The sequence below is a fragment of the Pongo pygmaeus genome, chromosome 5, assembly GCF_028885625.2.
Source record: "Pongo pygmaeus isolate AG05252 chromosome 5, NHGRI_mPonPyg2-v2.0_pri, whole genome shotgun sequence".
Classification (NCBI taxonomy): Eukaryota; Metazoa; Chordata; class Mammalia; order Primates; family Hominidae; genus Pongo; species Pongo pygmaeus.
Window position 1 is genome coordinate 26,811,586 of NC_072378.2, and position 18,719 is coordinate 26,830,304.

Consider the following 18,719-nt stretch of genomic DNA (forward strand, 5'->3'; position numbering starts at 1 on the left):
TTTTTCTGTCCCAGAATACCCTAAACTTGACATTTTGGCAGCGTGAGTTTTCCCTTTGTGACTTTCTCCTTCTTCCCTTTTTTCCTCCTTCCTTGCAGAGAATGAGTAACCACTGCTCCTTGTCCTGGGCCACCAATGAGAAGATCTGCTCTTAGTAGATCCCTGCTTTCCCTCTGAAGGCCCTGAAATCACCTGTGTTCCAGGCCACCCACTAAGGATAAACAAAACTTCCTGACGTGGGGAATTAGCTCAAGTGGTAGAGCGCTTGCTTAGCATGCAAGAGGTAGTGGGATCGATGCCCACATTCTCCAAGCTTTATTATTTAGGTATCCAAACCCAAGTCAGTGTCTGAGAGCAAGACACTGCTTTGGTTCAAGACATAGGAGCAGCAACAATACAGGACTGGTGACAGCTCCCTCCTGGCATTCAGTATAGCATAGATCTACTGTGTAATTAATTTTCTGTTTCTTCAAGGAGCTGTGAAACCAAGGGACATATAAAACTGCTCTTTTCTCCCTGTTTCTGCCTGCAGCTTGGTCCTAAATGTGAGTTGTGAAAAGCGCAGGACAGAGCCACCTGGGTAAATACAGCCCTGGCTTTCTGGTGAGAGGACTGAAACCAGGATGTGTCAAGTAACTAGAATGTGCCTGGAAAGATACTGTAGAAAGCAAACCCATAAAGTTGTTCATGAGCTTGTGGACGCATCTGCCAGCTGTGAATAAGTGGCTCTAATCCCAAACAACTCACCTAAAAAGAGCCTGAGAGCTGAACTGCGCAATGGACCACTTTCCAGTCCTCACTGACCACTGGGTTGCACACACTTTGGAGATCTCTGAACAGCAGTGTCAAGGCTTTCAATTAGAGTTGTCTTTGAAACAACAACAGATGGAAGGCTGGTTGGTACTTGGAACGTGAATACAAGGCAATTGTGTGCCTGCAAAAACAAAAATAGCAATATTATCCTTAAGATTTCAACAAGACACAGTGTCTCATCACATAATCCAAAGAGGTCCAGGTTACAACCCCAAAATATTCAGTATATGAAAAACAGGCAGATCTTAATTTACATGGCAAAGAGAATCCTCAAATAACAATATTGAGAGGACACAGATGTCAAAATCATCTGACACATACATTAAAGCAGATATTATAACAATGCTCCTAGAATAAGGGGATAACATTCGTGAAGTGAATGGAAAGTTGGAAAGTCTCACCAAATATTTTGAATATATAAACACCAATTTAACTTAAGAATTAAAAAAATGTATTAACCAAAACTCTTAGGGGAAATAAAAAGCTTAATTGGATGATCTCCATAACAGAATGCAGAAGACTAAGGAAAAAGTCAATGAACTTGAAAACAGAACACGAATACCTACATAATCTGAACTATAGAGAGAAAGGAGGATTTTATTGTCTCTGAACAGAGGCTCAGGGACAAATAAAAAATAACAAATCCAACATTCACATTATTGTAATCTGGAAAGAAGAGGACAAAGAGGTCTTTGTGGGATAAAACTTTGAAGAATTAATAGCTGAAAATGGTTCAAATTTGTGAAAAGATATAAACCAGATTTTTAAAGTTCAGTAAAGGTCGATCAGGATAAACCCAGAGAAACCCATAGCAAGACATACCATAATCAAACTGCAGAAAACTAAGAAAATACAAAACAATTTTGAAAGCAGCCAAAGGGAAATGAAAGAGAAACTACCATAGGAATGATTGTAGATTTCGCATCAGAAACCATAGGGGCCAGAAAAAAATGTCATAACATTCAGTAAGTACCAAAAGAAAAAGACATATCAACCCAGAAAGCTATGTGGAGCAAAAGTATCTTCCAGACATAAAGGCAAATAAATGCATTCTCATTGGAAGGTAAGTCAATACATTCTCATTCTTAGGAAGACTGCTGGAAAAGAATTAGCAAAGATTTGAGATATGAAAAGTGATACCAGAAGGAAACTTAGAACATTATCAATGAAGGAACAAAAGCAGAAATAGAAAATGTCTGGGTAGACATAACAGACTATTATTCTTCCCTTGAGTTCCTTAAGGTATATTTGATGATTGAAAGACAAAATTGTAACTTTATCAGAAGCAGTTGTCATTGTATCTAGATGTACTACCTACATAAGATAAAAGGGTAAGTGTAATGGGCCTAACTCTTGATGAAGTTTCTATATTCAACTTGAATAGTAAAATATTGATTCTAAGTATACTGTGAAAGGTTATATATGTATATGGTAATCCCTAGACCACCTACTAACAAGATTGAAATAAACCAAAACAAGATAGAAAGAGGAACATAGATGAATTAAAACAAAGGGAAAAAAGGTTAATAAATTATTAAATAATAGACCTATCTAAAAACTTATCTATAATGACATTACATGTAAATAATCTAAATGCATTAATTAAAAACTAGAGATCATCGGAATGTGTTAAAAATAAATATGCTGACTAAAGAAAGCCACCTGCTGTACACTTATATATAAGAATAAAAGTTATATAGCAGATTGAAAGAAAAGAGTGGGAAAAGATACCTCATGCAAGCACTAATCAAAGACAGCTGTGGTGTATATAGATAAAATCAGACAAAGTAGATTTGAAAGCAGAGAAACTTTTCAGGAATAATGAGGGCTGCTAAATAATTATGATTTTCAATTTTCCAGGGGAATATTGTCGCAAGTGTATATGAGAACACAGAGCTTCAAAACTCATAAACAAAATTGGATGTGCAAGGTAAAAACAGAAAAATCCAATTATAGTTGCTGACACTAACACTCCTCTCTCAGTAATTGGTAGACTTAGTAGAAAACAAATCAGCAAACATATTGGAGAACTGAACCACACCATCCAGTAATGGACCTATTAACTTCATAAGGCAAAATAAAAATTTAGGTAGAAGGCAAAGACAAAAATTAAAAGTAAGATCATGTTATAACCAGGAAATTAAGAGTAGTCCAGCATAAAGAAGAGTGCTATTATTGAAAGAGTTTGAAACAGTTATTTAGTTATTTTAAGACATTTTTTGAAGGAGTTATTTAGCTGGAAATGACAGAAAGACTGAAAATGGTGAATCTGGAGGTGGATCTTCCCTTGTCCATATTTATCTTGTCTTCTTTTGAGGTCTAGGGTGTCTATACTTCCTCTGAATTACCTACAGTGTCTGGCACAGAGCATCTCCCCAGTGAATATGTACTGAATGAGTAGAAAGAGTTGTGCAAGAATAGTGTTCATTATTTGACAAATCCCTGAATGTGGTGTTTGAAGGAAGACAATGAGTCAAAGTTGACTTGAAAGGTAAGCCCAAGGCCAGACTCTTTTCTGTAATCCCAGCACTTTGAAAGGCCGAGATGGGCAGATCCCGTGAAACTAGGAGTTTGAGACCAGCCTGGACAACACAGTGAAACCCTGTCTCTACAAAAAATACAAAAATTAGCTGGGTGTGGTGGTATGCATCTGTAGTTCCAGCTACTCAGGAGGCTGAGGTGGGAGGATCGCTTGAATCGGGGAGGCGGAGGTTGCAGTGAACAGAGATCGCACCGGTGCCTGGACAACAAAGTGAGACCCTGTCATAAAATAAAATAAAATAAAATAAAATAAAATAAAATAAAATAAAATAATTAAAATAAAAAATAAAATAAAATAAAATATAAAATAGTTAAACCCAGGCCGGGAGGGGTAGCTCACACCTGTAGTCACAGCACTTTGGGAGGCTGAGGTGGGCGGATCACCTGAGGTCAGGAGTTTGAGACCAGCCTGGCCAACATGGTGAAACCCATCTCTACTAAAAATACAAAAATTAGCTGGGCGTGGTTGCAAGCACCTGTAGTCCCAGCTACTCAGGAGGCTGAGACAGGAGAATTACTTGAACCTGGGAGACAGAGGTTGCCGTGAGCCAAGATCTCACCAGTGCAGTACAGCATGGGTGACAGAGAGACACTCTGTCAAAAAATAAAATAAAATAAAAGTCCAAAAAGTAAGTAAAGAGGAGGTTTGGAATTAGATATTTGGTGAATGAATGGGCTAAAGTGCAAAAGAACAGGCAGAATAACTGAGCTCGTACAGAGGAAAAAAAAATCACATTTAAAATCTAAAAATATCTGCTTCTCAATTCGGGCTTACCTACTTAGCAGCTTTGGCACCTTAGAAAGAACACTTAACTTATCTGAGCCTCTATTACTTCTAAAAAGTGCATAAAGTGCAGACTAAGACATAGTTTTTTTGGCAAAATTCAGTCAGACTACATCAGGTAAACTCCCTAAGTCTCCTAGTATAATTCATGGCGCAAAAACTGGGGAAAAAACAGGGAGGATATGATTATAAGTTCAGTTTGTGTTTTTTGTTGAGTGAATGTCTCCAGTCCTATAGATGCAAGTGTAGATACACAGTAAGAGTAGTATGAGTGGGAGACACCTTGGAAGGCTATTTCTTCCTTCATTCATTCAGTTGGTCACTCAGTGAACTATCATGAATTGAGCACTACCTCTGTTTCTTATCAACAAAGGAGACTGCGGAAAAGAAGAGTGACTAAGATCTCTGAAGAAGGGAAAAGCTAGATGACTGGGCCACAAGAGGGAAAAAAGCAGCAAGACAGGTACAATTGTTTCTGGTCCCTCAAGCCAGAAGGTCCTATCATTATGTGAATACTGGAAACAGGTGGACTCCACCTGTCCTGAGTGGGGAATTCTTCCAGTGCAGCACTGGCTGATAAGGAGTGATTTCCAAGTAGCATTGATTGTGTTCTTTAAAAGCTAGGAATTGATAAAGCAGCAGTGCGTGGGAAATGAGATCTGATAATCTGGATCTCAGCTCTTAGGAACAGTTGCTCTCTTAGAGCAGCAGGCCGCCTGTCAATCTCATATTCTGAAGGTCCTGAGTTTGAACATCACACAAGGTACAGCTTTTGCCACTCTTCCCATTAAGGGAAATGAAATAGGCACGATAAATAATGGAACACAAATGCTATGAGATAATGATTTCATGACAGACCAAATATTAGCTTAAAATTTAAAAGTGAGCTTTTCTTTCTTTCTCTTTCTTTCTTTCTTTCTTTCTTTCTTTCTTTCTTTCTTTCTTTCTTTCTTTCTTTCTTTCTTTCTTTCTTTCTCCTTCTTTTGGCTTCTCAGTGGTTTGAGTACAAGGCGTGGTGAAGAGATATAAATTACACAAGAAACTACAAGCTATGTCATATGTCTACCTCTCTAGCTGACAGGGGAAGCAGGGGAAATTTCTCTTCCAATTGTCTGCTCTGAAGGTCATCCAAACATAATTATGGGGTGGGGTGGGTGAACTCTTTTATTCTTTTAATCATCCAACAAATATTTCTCAAGCACATACCTTGTTAAGAGACTGTTTTGGGTACAGTAATTCACAGTGAATAAAACACAGATATTCTCACCTTTGGATACTACGTCATAGTTGCAAGGAGTGGGGAGAAACAGACAGGAAGCAAAGAAGAAAAATAAACAAGAAGTCATGTGATGATATCTACTGGGAGAGACTCATTAGGCAATAAAGGACTCAGCAGTGTGGAGGTGACACATTCAGTTTTCAGGAGAAGAATCAGGGAAGTTGTCACTTTGAAGCTATCATTTAGCTTCCCTTTCTTCCAATCTTCTTTCTTTATATGGGAAATAAGGATTGTGGGATATTTTTGGGTGGATCACAGCACCTAGAGATGGATCTGATCAATAAGAACTGCTCAGTAAGCATTAGCTACTGCTTCGGTTGCCTTCCCCCTGTGGAGTGCTGGCCTCTTGGATTGAGCTTGCATCATAGGTGTTCAGTAGGAGCTTGCTTAGTGGATTTACAGGTTGAGGTTAGAACCCACTGGAATTCTTTTCCTGGAAAGAACAGGCTTCTCTTTAAGGTTTCGTACAGACCCTGGGTGAGGAAAGAGCCCTAAATTGCTTGAAAAATTGAATGCTCTATGGGCAAAGCAAGAAGCCCTCCTATGGAAGGGTATCATTTGGGCATATATCAGGGTCTCAGTAAAAACATGAGTGCTCAGGAAGTCAAGATGGTTAAGCAGAGAATCTGACCAGAATGTTCATGGTGCAAAGAAATAATCTTGTTGGGGGGAAGGATTACAACAATTGGGGAATTAGAATACAGGCTAAATGAGATTCAAAAATAATACAACAAGAATCAGGCACACATCCTTTATTACTACATTCTTTTGTACAATTCCATTTTGCCTAGAAAATCATACCTTACTATACATCCCTATCGTGTTTCTCCACCATCTATTTTACTTTTTAAACTTTATTTCATTTTTGTCATCACAGAAGCTTGTTGCTACAAAATAAATGAGCAAATCAGCCAATGGCAACAAAACTGCACTGATATCTCTCCTTAGACCTTCAGAACATTTTCCTTAAAGGTGAACAATACTCCATGTTCAAGGACTTTTTCAGCACTATGTGCTGGAAATTATACTGACTGTTTATTAATTTTTATGTAAGTTGGTTGATATAGTCTCTCAGCTTCCCCAAGTATTATTACCACAGTATTGTAGATGACACTGAAGCTCAGAGCAGTTAAACCGTTTTCCTCAGATCACATAACTTTAAAGAGGGAAACCAGATATGGGAAGCAGATTTCTTTCTAAATGAAAAAATCATGAGCTCTTGCTTTCACTTAGCACATAGTCTCATCATCTGTTTTCTTCACACCAGCTCACTCATGTAACATTCATTCATTTACCAAATACAGATAAATGAGTGGATTTATTCTTGCATTCATCAGATACTAATTCAAAATCTCTTCTGTGTTTGCTACACTGTGCTCAAGACTTGCCAGTGCCTGTCTTCTCTCCCTCAAATCTCTCCACCCAATTTCTTGACAAATACTGTAGATCCTTCCTGCATAACCTCTCCAGAATCTTTTTCTTCTGTTGTCCATGCTACAGTGTTTATGGAGGATGTTTTCTTCACCTATGAAGTGTGATGGGGGCTGAAGCTGCAGAAAGACTCATGCTGTTCACCTCAGGAGCTGACACAGTAAATGTGGATAAACTTCAATCCTTTAATATCTTTATGACTTCTTTCCCAGTTACCCCAGCGAATTTACAGATTGAGGTTAAAACCACAACAGGATTATCTTCCTGGAAAGAATAGGCTTCCCTCTAAGGTTTCACATAGATACTGCGTGAGGAAGGAGCCCTAAATTGCTTGAAAAATTGAATGCTCTTTGGGCAAACCCGGAAGCCTTGCTATGGAAGAGCATCATTTGAACATAAATCAGGGTCTCAGTACAAACAGAGTGCTCAAGACATCAAGATGGTTAACCAGAGAGCGTGGCCAGAATATCTGCAGTGGAGAGAAACAGTCTTGTTGGGAGAAGGATGACAATAATTGGGGACTTAGAATAAAGGCTAAAAATTATTCAAAGAGAATGCAAAAAGAATCAGGCACACATCCTTTACTATACTCTGTTGTGCAAATCTCACCTTACTATGTGTTTGTATTCTATTCCTCCACAATCTTTATTTTATTTTATTTTTATGTTCACAGAGACTTGTTGGTGCCAACTAAATGAGCCCAACAGCCAGTGACAACAGAACTGCACTAAAAAAAGTCCCTCATCAGCTCTTGAGAGCAGCTTCCTTAAAGGTGAACAATATTCCACATACAAGGACTTTTTCAGCACCATGCATTAGAAATGGAAGTGAATGTTTATTATTTTTTATATAAGTTGATTGATATGGCTTTTCAGCTTCCCTCAGTATCATTATCCAAATTTTGTAGATGACACTAAAGCTCAGAGGAGTTAAACCATTTTCCTCAAATCACAGAGCTTTAAATAGGAAAACCAGATATAAAAAGCAGATTTCTTTCTAAATTAAAAAAAAAAAAAAAAAAAACTTGAGCTCTTGCTTTACCCTAGCACATAGTCTCGCCATCTGTTTTCTCCACACCAGGTCATTCATGTAACATTCATTCACATAACAAATACAAATAAATGAGTGGATTCATTCATCAGCTATTAATTCAGAATCTCTTTCGTGTCTACCACACTAGGCTCAAGACTTCCCAGTGTCTTTGTCTCCTCTCCCTCAAATCTCTCCACCCAATGTCTTGACAAATACTGTAGATCCTTCCTGCACAACGTCTCCAGAGTGTTTTTCTTCCTTTTCATTCACCTCTGTCATCATCCATGCTATGGTGTTTATGGAGGATGTATTCTGCAGCATGAAGTGTGATGGGCACTGGTGCTGCAGAAAGACTCCTGCTGTCCACCTCAGGAGCTGACACGATACATGTGGGTAAACCTCAATCTTTTAATGTCTTTATGACTTCTTTCCCTTTCTCCCCAGTTCCTGTTTTCTTGTGTTCAAGCTCTGACATTCAAAACTAAACACCTTTCTCTAACATGTTGCTTTAATTATTTAAGCATTCTGCCTGGGATTTTTTTCAATTGCTCTTGGGAGTTTTCATAAAACTCTCCCAACATATCTCCAAGTGGCCAAGCTTTTCAATCACTGCTTCCCTTCATGTGCATTTCACACACACACACACTGCACTTAAATTGAACAGGTTTATTTCTTCACACAGGAATTCCTACAAACAGCCCAGTTTTCTCCACCATATGTCCACTCCTTCTCTGTATAGCTCAATTTTGATTCTTACACTATGATATTTTACATATTCTTACACTCTGATATGATCTTGTCTCTTATTCTTTATGGCTCTGCTCTGTAATTTTGTTGTTGTTGTTCTGAGATATAATTGGACATGTAACTTGTACATGACACACCTTAGCAAGGAGGCAACCCATATCTCAGAGGTAAGTGAAAGAAGCACTCTCCAGGGGTTTCCTAGGGGAGTGGTCAGCACGCTGGCCTCATTCCTGAAAGGGCCTAGTTATGAAAACAACAGGAGCTTTTTGCCTTCCAGAAATCTGTACCATCTCAAAATCCCCAGAGAGTCTCAGCTACAAGGAACAAGTGATAATACTATCTCACTTTTATAAACACACACACACACAACACACACACAACACACACACACAAAATCATTTAATCATTTTTAATTATTTAATCATTTTTTAAATATCAGTGACACTTTAGCTGGGCAGGTCTAGGCAGGGCCTCCTTTGCTGGGATGTGCCTTTTTCTGTCCCGGAGTACCCTAAACTTGACATTTTGGCAGCGGGAGTTTTCCCTTTGTGACTTTCTCCTTGTTCCCTTTCCTCTTCCTTCTTTGCAGAGAATAAGTAGCCACTGCGCTCTTGCCCTGGGCCATCAGTAAGAAGATCTGCTCTTAGTAGAGCCCTGCTTTCCCGCTGAAGGCCCTGAAATCACCTGTGTTCCAGGCCACCCACTAAGGATAAATAAAGCTCCCCTGAGGTGGGGGAATTAGCTCAAGTGGTAGAGCGCTTGCTTAGCATGCAAGAGGTAGTGGGATCGATGCTCACGTTCTTCAAACTTTATTTAGACCCCGGGTCTCCAAACACTCAGGTCTCCAAACCCAAGTCAGAAAGCAGGATGCTGCTTTGGTTCAAGATGTAGGAGCAGCAACAATACAGGGCTGGTGACGGCTCCCTCCTGGCATTCAGTATAGCATAGATCTACCATGTAATTAATTTTCTGCTTCTTCGAGGAGCTGTGAAACCAAGGGACATAAACAATTGCTCTTTTCTCTTTCTGCCTGTAGCTTGAATGTGAGGCAACTGTGAAAAGTGCAGGGCAGAGCCACCTGGGTAAATACAGCCCTGGCTTTCTGGTGAGAGGACTGAAACCAGGATGTGTCAAGTAACTAGAATGCGCCTGGACAGATACTGTAGAAAGCAAACCCATAAAGTTGTTCATGAGCTTGTGGACGCATCTGCCAGCTGTGAATAAGTGGCTCTAATCCCAAACAACTTACCTAAAAAGAGTCTGAGGACTGAACTGAACAATGGCCCACTTTCTAGTCCTCACTGACCACTGGTTGCACACACTCCAGAGATCTCTCAACAGCAGTGTCAAGGCTTTCAAATAGAGTTATCTGTGAAACAACAACACATGGAAGTCTGGTTGGTACTTGGAGCTTAAATACAAGGCAATTGTGTGTCTGCAAAAACAAAAATAGCAATATTATCCTTAAGATTTCAACAAGACACAGTATCTCATCACATAATCCAAAGAAGTCCAGCATAATCCAAAATATTCAGCATTATGAAAAAACAGGGAGATCTTAATTCACATGGCAAAGAGAATCCTCGAATAACAATATTGAGAGGACACATATGTCAAAATCATCTGACACATACATTAAAGCAGTTATTATAACAATGCTCCTAGAATTACGGGATAGCATTCATGAAGTGAATGGAAAGTTGGAAAGTCTTACCAAATATTTGGAATGTGTAAACACCAATTTAACTTAAGAATTAAAAAAAGTATTAACCAAAACTATTAAGGGAAATAAAAAGCTTAATTGGATGATCTCAATAACAGTATGCAGAAGACTAATGAAAAAGTCAATGAACTTGAAAGCAGAACAAGAATACCTACATAGTCTGACCTATAGAAAGAAAGGAGGATTTTATTGTCCCTGAACAGAGGCTCAGGGACAAATAAAAAATAACAAATCTAACATTCACATTATTGTAATCTGGAAACATTCACATTATTGTAAGAGGACAAAGAGGTCTTTGTGGGATAAAACTGTGAAGAATTAATGGCTGAAAATATATCAAATTTCTCAAAAGATATCAACCAGATTTTTAAGGTTCAGTAAATGTCAAGCAGAATAAACCCAAAGAAACCCATACCAAGACATATCATAATCAAACTGCGGAAAACTAAGAAAATACAAAACAATTTTGAAAGCAGCCAAAGGGAAATGAAAGATAAAATACCAAATGAATGATTGTAGATTTCTCATCGGGAACCCAGGAGCCAGAAAAAAATGTCGTAACATTCAGTAAGTACCAAAAGAAAAAGACATATCAACCCAGAATGCTATGTGGAGCAAAAGTATCTTCCAGACATAAAGGCAAATAAATGCATTCTCATTGGAAGGTAAGTCAATACATTCTCATTCTTAGGAAGACTTCTGGAAAAGAATTAGCAAAGATTTGAGATAAGAAAAGTGATACCAGAAGGAAACTTAGAACATCATCAATGAAGGAACAAAAGCAGAAATAGAAAATGTCTGGGTAGACATAACAGACTATTATTCTTCTCTTGAGTTCCTTAAGGTATGTTTGATGATTGAAAGCAAAAATTGTAACTTTATCTGATGCAGTTGTCATTGTATCTAGATGTACTACATACATAAGATAAAAGGGTAAGTGTAATGGGCCTAACTCTTGATGAAGTTTCTATATTCAACTTGAATGGTAAAATATTGATTCTAAGTATACTGTGAAAAGTTATATATGTATATGGTAATCCCTAGACCACTTACTAACCAGATTGAAATAAACCAAAACAAGATAGAAAGAGGAACATAGAAGAATTAAAACAAAGGGAACAAAGGTTAATAAATTATTAAATAGTAGATCTATCTAAAAACTTATCTATAATAACATTATATGTCAATTATCTAAATGCATTAAGTAAAAACTAGAGATCATCAGAATGTGTTAAAAATAAATATGCTGACTAAAGAAAGCCACCTGCAATACACTTATATATAAGAATAAAAGGTATATAGCAGATTGAAAGAAAAGAGTGGAAAAGACACCTCATGCAAGCATTAATCAAAGACAGCCGTGGTGTATATATATAAAATCAGACAAAGTAGATTTGAAAGCAGTGAAACTTTTCAGGAATAATGAGGCCTCCTAAATAATTATGATTGTCAATTTTCCAGGGGAATATTGTCCCAAATGTATATGAGGACACAAAGCTTCAAAACTCATAAACAAAACTGGATATGCCAAGTAAAAATAGAAAAATCCAGTTATAGTTGCAGTCATTAACACTCCTCTCTCAGTAATTGAAGATTTAGTAGAAAACAAATCAACAGACATACTGGAGAACTGAACCATGCCATCCAGTAATGGACCCATCAATTTCATAATGCAAAATAAAAATTCAGGTAGAAAGCAAAGACAAAAATTAAAAGAAAAGCAAGATCATGTTATAACCAGAAAATTAAGAGTAGTCCAGCATATAGAAGGGTGCTATTATTGAAAGAGTTTGAAATAGCGACTTAGTTATTTTGAAACATTTTTGAAGACGTTATTTAGCTGGAAATGACAGAAAGACTGAAAATTGTGAATCTGGAGGTGGATCTTCCCTTGTCCATATTTATCTTGTCTTCTTTTGAGGTCTGGGGTGTCTGTACTTCCACTGAATTACCTGATCCTACTACAGTGTCTGGCACAGAGCATCTCCCCAGTGAATATGTACTAAATGAGTAGAAAGCAATTTATAGATTCAAAAGAGTTGTGCAAGAATAATGTTCATTATTTGACAAATCACTGAATGTGGTGTTTGAAGGAAGACAATGAATTAAAGTTGACTTGAAAGGTAAGCCCAAGGCCAGACGTCGTGGCTCGTTTCTGTAATCCCAGCACTTTGGGAGGCCGAGATCAGTGGATCCCTTGACACCAGGAGTTTGAGACCAGCCTGGGCAACACAGTGAAAACCTGTTTCTACAAAAAATACAAAAATTAGGCAGGTGTGGTGGTATGCATCTGTAGTTCCAGCTACTCAGGAGGCTGAGGTGGGAGGATCACTTGAACTCAGGAGGTGGAGGTTGCAGTGAGCAGAGAATGCACCAGTGCCTGCACAACAAAGTGAGACCCTGTCATAAAATAAAATAAAATAGTTAAACCCAGGCCGGGAGGGGTGGCTCAAGCCTGTAATCCCAGCACTTTGGAAGGCCAAGGTAGGCTGATCACGTGAGGTCAGGAGGTTGAGACCAGCCTGGCCAACATTGTGAAACTCCGTCTCTACTAAAAATACAAAAATTAGCCAAGCGTGGTGGCAGGTACCTGTAGTCCCAGCTACTCTGGAGGCTGAGACAGGAGAATTACTAGAACCCGGGAGGCAGCGGTTGCAGTGAGCCAAGATCTTACCATTGCACTGCAGCCTGGGTGACAGAGTGACACTCTGTCGGGAAAAAAAAAAAAGTTAAGCCCAAAAAGTAAGTAAGGAGGAGGTTTGGAATTAGATATTTGTTGTATGAATGAATGGGCTAAAGTGCAAAAGAACGGGCAGAATAACTGAGCTGGTACAGAGAGAAAAAAAATCACATTTAAAATCTAAAAATATCTGCTTCTTAGTTCAGGCTTTCCCACTTAGCAGCTTTGGCACCTTAGGAAGAACACTTAACTTATCTGAGCCTCTATTACTTCTAAAAAGTGCATAAAGTGCCGACTAAGACATAGTTTTTTTGGCAAAATTCAGTCAGACTACATCAAGTAAACTCCCTAAGTCTCCTAGTATAATTCATGGCACAAAAAATTGGGGAAAAAACAGGGAGGACATAATTATAAGTTCAGTTTGTGTTTTTTGTTGAGTGAATGTCTCCAGTCCTATAGATGCAAGTGTAGATACACAGTAAGAGTAGTATGAGTGGGAGACACCTTGGAAGGCTATTTCTTCCTTCATTCATTCAGTTGGTCACTCAGTGAACTATCATGAATTGAGCACTACCTCTGTTTATCAACAAAGGAGACTATGGAAAAGCAGAGTGACTAAGATCTCTGAAGAAGGGAAAAGCTAGGTGACTGGGCCACAAGAGGAAAAAAAGCAGCAAGACAGGTAAAATTGTTTCTGGTCCCACTTTTATAAACACACACACACACACACACACACAAAATCATTTAATCATTTTTAAGTATTTAATCATTTTTTAAAAATCTGTGATGCTTTACATCAGGTCTAGGCAGGTAGATGTCTAGGCATCTACCTAGGCAGGTCTAGGCAGGTCCTCCTTTGCTGGGACGTGCCTTTTTCTGTCCCGGAATACTCTAAACTTGACATTTTGGCAACGTGAAGTTTTCCTGTTGTGACTTTCTCCTTGTTCCCTTTTCTCCTCCTTCTTTGCAGAGAATGAGTAGCCACTGCTGTTTGCCCTGGCCCATCAATGAGAAGATCTGCTCTTAGAGCCCTGCTTTCCCGCTGAAGGCCCTGAAATCACCTGTGTTCCAGGCCACCCACTAACGATAAATAATGCTCCCCAATGTGGGGAATTAGCTCAAGTGGTAGAGCGCTTGCTTAGCATGCAAGAGGTAGTGGGATCGATGCCCACATTCTCCAAGCTTTATTATTTAGACATCGTGTCTCCAAACACTCAGGTCTCCAAACCCAAGTTAGTGTCTGAGAACGGGATGCTGCTTTGGTTCAAGACGTAGGAGCAGCAATAATAGAGGGCGGGTGATGGCTCCCTCTTGGCATTCAGTATAGTGTAGATGTACTGTGTAATTAATTTTCTGTTTCTTCGAGGAGCTGTGAAACCAAGGGACATATACAACTGCTCTCTTCTCCCTGTTTCTACCTGCAGCTTTGTCCTAAATGTGAGACAATTATGAAAAGTGCAGGGCAGAGCCACTTGGGTAAATACAGCCCCAGCTTTCTGCTCAGGGGACAGAGTTTGAGGCACTGCAGGGGAACCAGCCAAAGTATGAGATCCATATGTTGACAGTGACAGAGTATAAAGTTCAAAAAAATCAAAATATTTAAAGATTTATCATGGGTCTTGATGACATGATGGAACCTCTCTACTCTCTGGACTTATTATGTGTGGTAATAAATCTACTTTTTTTTAAAGCCAGTTGAGTGTTTTTAATGTTGTGGAGCTATTGCTAAGAGTTTCCTGAGTTTTTTCTAGTAATGTAGAGATCTTTGTGCTAAATATTTCATAAAGAAATTTGGTGGGTATTGTGTTCTAAATCCTAATCACTGGCATTAACTCAAACCAGCCATATAAAAGGTATGAAAAATGTCTGTCTGGCATGCACTTGGTTCACTGAGCTTTTGCTTTCCTGTCAGCAAATTAGACATTCTCCTCACTTAGGAGGCCAACTTCTCAGCCACTGACTCCAGCCTAGCCCTATGGTCTGTCAGTGGCTTTAGATTTAATTGACACATGCCCAGCCCCAACTCTCTCCTGCCTTAAGGATATAAGAGCCATTGCGAGCCTCAAAGTTATTATATCCAAGGACCCAGAAAACCACTTTTGTATATAGCAGTCCACTGTTTTTTCATTTAAACATATGGGTTGGAATAGCATAGGATCATACACCTGTGAGCCTACCTGTTTTACAAGTTAAACCTTTTTCCTGATTCTTGCAAGCATTTTTTCTCACTCAACCCTACATGCATGTGTGCAGACTTTTAAGGTAAAATTAGTTTTTGTAGACACTGAATGTGCTGCCCTCAAGAAATATTACAATGGAGTAGGGAAGACAGTTGAGCAAACAGCTGTTTACAATTCTGATAAAAGTCACAATTGAGATGAAAACTCTGTACACTAGAAGTACAGAAAGGAACACTACTCTCGAGAATGAGTAGCCTGATAGGATTTGCCAGTGTTTCTGTTATTTCATTTGTTCATACCGTTCCCCGACACCTGGTTTCCTTTTCAAGCAACAAAATCCTAAAATCTCCGTCATCTGCTGCTTTCACGTTCCTCATCACTGAGGTCAAGGACCTGAGGCCGGCAGGAAATCGAACTAATGACGCTTCAAGAAGACCATGAATCTTTTCATTTTTTTCAGCTGGAAAGCTGAGAGCAGACAAATGGCAGGGAGGCCAAGTGCTATCAACCACATTTAGAAATTTTATTTAATCTGCACATCTTTATGTGGTAGAAAGTTTTACAAATAAAATTTAACACAAAACAATTTTTTTGAAAAACGATGTTGACTTAAGCAGAGCCAACGATGCAATGCATAATGTATCAGAAGATTCCTGATTCAACTGCTAGCTTGAAGTTGCCCCCTCCTTGTGTTCTGGAAAGATGGGGTGTTGTTTATCATCCACATATCAAAAAGTAAACAGAAAGCAATATTTCTGAAACCTTTTCTTTATGAGGAGATCTTCATAAAACTTGCATTATTACTCTTCTTGGATCATCACACACCTGAGAAAGATTGGGTGGAGTAAGGTGAAGAAGGCTGGAAAAGATTTACAAGGGAATAAAACAAGAATCTGGTACAAACTGACTAATAGTATCTTCTGCATCAGTCCATTTCGAGTGAAAAGTCCCCCGTTTTGGAACTTTTAGCTCTTTGTTTTAATGCTCTGGGCAAACTACCTGATTAGCCCTGCTCCACAAGGAGCAGTTATATATATATAATCACACACACACACACACACACACACACACACACACACACACACACACTCACTTTTCAGGGAATCCTATCTAATTTCTTCCGAAGTTCAGCTGTCCCACTTCACACCAAAGAAGTTACACGATTTCACAACGGATAGAGGACAGAAGCTTAAGAAGGGAGGGCCGAATGCACCGGGATCCCTAGTCAAGTGTAGGAAATCATCACGAGCGAGGCGAAGCAGGTCGTGGGCGACGAGACCTTCACTCAGGAACGGGGACGATGTGAATCGTGTTTCTATCGAGTGGCTGGGGGACCGGGTTGGGATCAGCCAGGAGGAGGTAGCCGCACAAGGCTTAGCTGGGTCTCCCGCGCAGACATCTCCTGGACAGCGACCCAGCGCCGCGCAGGCGCTGACGGCCCGGCTCCAGGGCTGCGGGTGGCGAGTCCCTGCCGCCGCCCGGCGCTCGCCCTCGGGGAAGGACGGACGCCTCGCGACGGCCGAGGACCACCAGCGCAAGTGGTCCCTTGGAATCTCCCCATGTAATTCCACATGAGATTAAATTTTGAAAGAGCCTCATACTCGTGACCCATGGGTCAATGCCATCTAGCAACCATTCAGTGGCTGAATCCTCAGACAGGCACTCAGCATCCCCAGAGCCTAGGGGCATGCCATATACCCCCACATAAAGATTTGTTGAATGAATGAAGGTGTCTAACTCCATTGTCTTGCCCTATTAAAGATGTATACTTTCTCTGCCTAGACCATTATGGTAATGCCCTGACCTTCCTCATAATCTTTGCACTCAACTCTCAACTCTGTGCCCTATTGGAATAGTACTAAAATGCAAATTCAGTTACAGTCTCTCCTAAATTCATTTACCAGCAAACTGCTTACAGTGCTTAAACATTTTATCCTGACATTCAAAGCCCTTCATAAAAAGCTGGCCTCTCTTGCAGCTTTACTCCTGGAATTCAATCCTATGCACACTCTCAGAAACCAAAATCACTGTTAATTCACCTTCAAAACCTGTTGTTTTATTCTTCTGAGACTTTGCAAATACCTTTGAGCAAGGCATCTGGATAGCTCCTCATTTTTAAATGTAACTGTGGATACTACCTTGAGTGGAGATGGAAAGAAAATGGAAGCTGAAGGATAATGGATTGTAAAAATTCATGCTTTCTCATTCTTGTCTGGTTTGATAATCAGTGCCTAGAAAGGAGTCAAAGAAGGTTTTCCTTATACATCTTCTAAATAACACAAAACCTAGCTCCCCATTAAAGCCTTAGAATTAGTTTCTGGGATTAATTTAAAAAAGCAGTAGATTTCAGACTGTCATATTCAGATTCCCACAGATGTTGCAGCCACAATGCAGAATACTAACCACTATAGGATCATGACAGGCCACTGGGAAAAGCTGATGACTTCTATTTATTACAAATTTGTCATGCCAATTGCCTTTTCATCAAACCAGTAAGAGCTCAAAAGGGCATACTTTATTATTACAAAGTAGAAATGACTTTGCAAAATCTTCATGGGTAGATCAATCTTGCTTATTTTCACCTGTGGCCAATTAGCTTGCTCATTCCAGAAAACCAGAAAGGCTCACAGCTTGCCATCTTATCTTGGTTTAAGAATTCTTTTTGAACTTAACCTGTGAAAGAAAACACACAGAAGAAAGCTTTCCTTCTGCATGTCACTGATTTCTGAACAGGAAAATACAAGAAAAGTATTATAATAACTGTAGACACTGGGTATAAACTGGGGGATCTAGATTGTCAGTTTTTCAAGAAGTTTATATTCTAGGCGAGAGATAGAAAATAAAACAATAATTTAATGTGTTTTCCAATTTATTAAAAATTTTATTTAAAAGATGGAGACAGAGGCAGGACATTGATTCAGCTAGAGAGGTCAAAGAAGGGCTCTCTGAGACAGTAACATTTGAGTTGTGGCCTCAGTGATGAAAATGAGTCCACTGTTCTGGGTCTGGAGCAAAAGTGGTGGAGTTCAGAGGCTGACAGCTGGGGTCTGGGCCTCTGTGGGCAGCCAGAAGACGAGCCAATAGAGTACCCCACTTACCAGACTGACGGCAGAGCCAAATATGAAAATGTTCTTTTTTCTCAAGCCTTGAGACTGCACACCAAAGTCCCAAGCAATCAAGGAAACTCCATTTCCAGTTCCTTAGTGTCTCTAAGGCATAGGCTCAAAGTGAAGCAGACTTTTCCTGAGGTGAAATGCAGGGACGTCCCACTGCTCAGCTCAGTGTGGATCATGACCTTCCTGCCCTTCCCTTCCAGCTCACCCTCACCAGATTCTGAGGACTGATGAGGAAGGAATTGCTTTACGGCATTTTCTGCTGAGCATTTACTGCATGATTAGGTCAATCTCCAGCTCACTGTGCACTTACAGAAAAAAAACTGCCAGGTTTCATGGGTGACCTTGAAAAATGTCCTCATTTGTTCTGTTTGTAATTTAGCAGGTTATCCAGAG

General features: G+C 39.5%; 2 non-coding genes across 2 annotated transcripts; both read left to right on the forward strand.

Annotated features, from left to right (window-relative positions):
- Positions 1-238: 238 nt before the first annotated feature.
- TRNAA-AGC (transfer RNA alanine (anticodon AGC)) lies at positions 239-311 on the forward strand. Its single transcript has one exon. It is a non-coding gene; the product is annotated as a tRNA-Ala (tRNA).
- Positions 312-14,137: 13,826 nt separating this feature from the next.
- Positions 14,138-14,210, forward strand: TRNAA-AGC (transfer RNA alanine (anticodon AGC)). Its single transcript has one exon. It is a non-coding gene; the product is annotated as a tRNA-Ala (tRNA).
- The last annotated feature ends 4,509 nt before the right edge of the window (positions 14,211-18,719 follow it).